This window comes from Bos taurus, chromosome 22, assembly GCF_002263795.3.
Source record: "Bos taurus isolate L1 Dominette 01449 registration number 42190680 breed Hereford chromosome 22, ARS-UCD2.0, whole genome shotgun sequence".
NCBI lineage: Eukaryota > Metazoa > Chordata > Mammalia > Artiodactyla > Bovidae > Bos > Bos taurus.
In genome coordinates, this window is record NC_037349.1 from 8,221,150 (window position 1) to 8,225,202 (window position 4,053).

At 42.0% G+C, this 4,053-nt stretch overlaps 1 non-coding gene across 1 annotated transcript; it reads right to left on the bottom strand.

The window, feature by feature from the left end:
- Nucleotides 1-1,584: 1,584 nt before the first annotated feature.
- On the bottom strand, nt 1,585-1,689 carry LOC112443545 (U6 spliceosomal RNA). The gene has a single exon (XR_003031957.1). It is a non-coding gene; the product is annotated as a U6 spliceosomal RNA (small nuclear RNA).
- Nucleotides 1,690-4,053: the final 2,364 nt, after the last annotated feature.

Below are 4,053 nucleotides of genomic sequence, written 5' to 3' on the forward strand. Positions count from 1 at the left end.
TATCCATGTTTGTTGTATTTCAAAGTGTTTTTATTAGTGGTATTGTGCAATTGATCTTGTTCTCTTTAAATTTTTCATTCAACTTCAGTTTTTGAGGTCTCTTCATATTGCTGTATGTATCTCTTCAATTTCATTAACTGGAAATTAACATAGTATTAATAATATTTGCCACATAATATTCTATCATATATACCTACACCTTTCAATGATCTGGTCTTCCCTTGTGGCTCAGCTGGTTAAAAATCTTCCTGCAATGCAGGAGACCTGGGTTCGATCCCTGGGTTGAGAAGATCCCCTGGAGAAGGGAAAGGATACCAACTCCAGTATTCTGACCTGGAGAATTCCATGGGCTGTATAATCCATGGGGTCTCAAAGAGTCAGTCATGACTGAGCGACTTTCACTTTCAATTTTCAATAATCTATTTCTCAGTTGGTGGCTACCCAACTGGTTTCAGATTATTTACAATAAACAGTACTATACCTATGCTCCCCAGTGAGAACTACTCTGGATATGTCCCCCAAAGTGGAAATGTTGGGTCATAAAATATGAGCATTGTTTAATTTCACTAGTTTGATCTCCTAAATTCTATAGCTGTGTACCCTTCTCATTAGAAAAACTCTGATGGCTCAGTGGTGAAGAATCCACCTGCAATGCAGGAGACATGGGAGATGTGGACTCGATCCCTGAGTGGGGAAGATCCCCTGGAGAAGGAAATGGCAACCCACTCCAGTATTCTTGCCTGGAGAATCCCATGGACAAGAGGAGCCTGGTGGGCTACCGTGTAAGCGGTTGCAAAAAGTCAGACATGACTGAGCATGCATGCATGTGACACTCTCATTAGCCATGCATAGTTTTCTCCATATTTATCACCAGTTCAGCTTAAAGCCCTCCCCAGTCACATTAGCCATTCGATTACTTTTCTTTTAAAAGAAATATCTTCCAGTTTTTGTCCTGCTCCAGACTGAACTGGTTGCTGTCCAGGGCAGCTGTCGTCCAAGGTATCCCTTCACCATCACTCTGGGGGTTTTCTTCTCTTTCCTGCATTTGTGGGTTTTTACCTCTTCCTCTTTCTTGGGATACTCTCTCTTTTTTTTTTTTTTAATTTTTTATTGGAAGATCGTTGCTTTACAATATTGTTCTGGTTTCTGCCATACAGCAACAGGAATCAGCCACAGGCATACATATGTCCCCTCCTCTTGAACCTCCCTCCCACCTCCCACCTTCCCCACCCTCTAAGTTGTCACGGAACCCTGGGTTGAACTCCCTGTGTCACAGAGCAGATGCCCACTGGCTGTCTGTTTCACACGTGGGAATGTGTATGTGTCTGTCCTACTCTCTGGATTCTTCCCGTCCTCTCCCTCCCACCCTGCGTCCGCAAGCCTGTTCTCTTATGCCTGCGACTCCACTGCTGCCCTGCAGATAGGTTCATCAGCACCATCTTTCTAGATTCCACACCCCTGTGTTAATATACTGTATTCGTCTTTCTCTTTCTGACTTACTTTGCTTTAGGTTCATCCATCTCATTAGGACTCACTCAAATGCATTCTTTTTTTTTTTAAAGCCAAGTATCATTCCATTACATAAAATATATGGAATGCTTCATAAATTTGCATGTCATCCTGGCAGGGACCATGCTAATCTTCTCTGTATTGCTCCACTTTTAGTATATGTGCTGTTGAAGCAAGCACACGCTCTTGTTTTTGTGGCACACATCCTCCTGTAGCTTTCTGAGAAATGATAGAAATTTTACTGTGAGTGTTCTACGTCTGCAAATGTCTTTATAGGACTTTCACATTTAATGAAAAGTTTGGATATGAAATTCTTGGTTGGAAATAATTTCCCTTACAATCCAACAGCATTGCTTATTGAATTCTAGCTTCTACTGATGCTGTTGGGAAGTTCAGGACTATTCTGATTTTTGGTACTGTGTGTACGTGTGTGTGTGTGTGTGTGTGTGTGTGTGTGTGTTTTCTGCTCAGGAACTTTAGCATCCTCTCTTTGTCCCCAGTTCTGAAATTTAAAAAATGATGGTTTTCAATGTGGGTCTATTTTTATCTCTTGCACTGAGAACTTTGTGAGTCTTTCAGTATGTAAACAGTGTGGAAACAGGTTTTCTCTCTAGAGTGCCTGCTGTTTGGAGTTGAACTTCTTGAAATTGAAAGTGTTAGTCAATCAGTTGTGTCCAACTCTTTGTGACCCCATAGACTGCAGCCCACCAGGCTCCTCTGTCCATGGAATTCTCCAGGTAAGAATACTGGAGTGGGTTGCCATTTCCTTCTCCAGGGGATCTTCCTTTTTCTATATGTTTGCTCTGCTTACTGAGGTTTCTTCATCTGACAACACTTCTAATAGTTTTTAAAAGATATTTATTTATTTGGCTGTCAGTTCAGTCAGTCAGTTCAGTCGCTCAGTCGTGTCTGACTCTTTGCAACCCCATGAACTGCAGCACGCCAGGCTTCCCTGTCCATCACCAACTCCCGGAGCTCACCCAAACTCATGTCCATCGAGTCGGTGATGCCATCCAGCTATCTCATCCTCTGTCGTCCCCTTCTCTTCCTGCCCCCAGTCACTCCCAGCATAAGAGTCTTTTCCAATGAGTCAGCTCTTCACATGAGGTGGCCAAAGTATTGGAGTTTCATCTTTAGCATCATTCCTTCCAAAGAACACCCAGGACTGATCTCCTTTAGGATGGACTAGTTGGATCTCCTTGCAGTCCAAGGGACTCTCAAGAGTGTTCTCCAGCACCACAGTTCAAAAGCATCAATTCTTCAGTGCTCAGCTTTCTTCACAGTCCAACTCTCATATCCATACATGACCACTGGAAAAACCATAGCCTTGACTAGATGGACCTTTGTTGGCAAAGTAATGTCTCTGCTTTTTAATATGCTATCTAGGTTGGTCATAACTTTCCTTCCAAGGAGTAAGCGTCTTTTAATTTCATGGCTGCAATCACCATCTGCAGTGATTTTGGAGCTCAAAAAAATAAAGTCTGACACTGTTTCCACTGTTTCCTCATCTATTTCTCATGAAGTGATGGGACCAGATGCCACGATCTTCGTTTTCCAAATGTTGAGCTTTAAGCCAACTTTTTCACTCTCCACTTTCACTTTCATCAAGAGGCTTTTTAGTTCCTCTTCACTTTCTGCCATAAGGGTGGTGTCATCTGCATATCTGAGGTTATTGATATTTCCCCTAGCAATCTTGATTCCAGCTTGTGCTTCTTCCAGCCCAGCGTTTCTCATGATGTACTCTGCATATAAGTTAAATAAGCAGGGTGACAATATACAGCCTTGATGTACTCCTTTTCCTATTTGGAACCAGTCTATTGTTCCATGTCCAGTTCTAACTGTTGCTTCCTGACCTGCATATAGGTTTCTCAAGAGGTAGGTCAGGTGGTCTGGTATTCCCATCTCTTCCAGAATTTTCCACAGTTTATTGTGATCCACACAGTCAAAGGCTTTGGCATAGTCAATAAAGCAGAAGTAGATGTTTTTCTGGAACTCTCTTCCTTTTTCCGTGATTTGGCTGTATCAGGTCTTAATTCCAGCATGTGGGATCTGCATTGCGTCACTCAGGATCTTTCGTTGCAGTGAACAGACTCTCTAGTTGGGGTCCATGGGCTCAGTAGCTGTGGCTCCGTGGCTTGTGGGATCTTAGACATGGGATTCCTCTGACCAAGGATCAAACCCAAATCCCCTGAATTGCAATGTGGGTTCTTAACCACTGGACAGCCAGGGAACTCCCTCTAATGGGTTTTAAGTTTCTACTGTCATATTTTATTCTTTAAAGGGCTCCTTTTTGGAGTCTCTGAATATTTTAAAATGTATCTGGTCTTGTTTTATAAATACATTTTCTCTGAGATATTAATGATAGTTTAAAGAAAGGTTTTATCTTCTGCATGCTCTCTGCTTCTCTAATCTCCCCCAACCTGATATGTTTGTTTTAATTTTTATTACTCATTTTAGGTTTCCTCAAATTTCTTGTTATCTTTGGTTGTCTGTTAGTCATTAAAAGGAACGTGAGAAAGCTCATCTGACTTCTGTGTTGCTCTT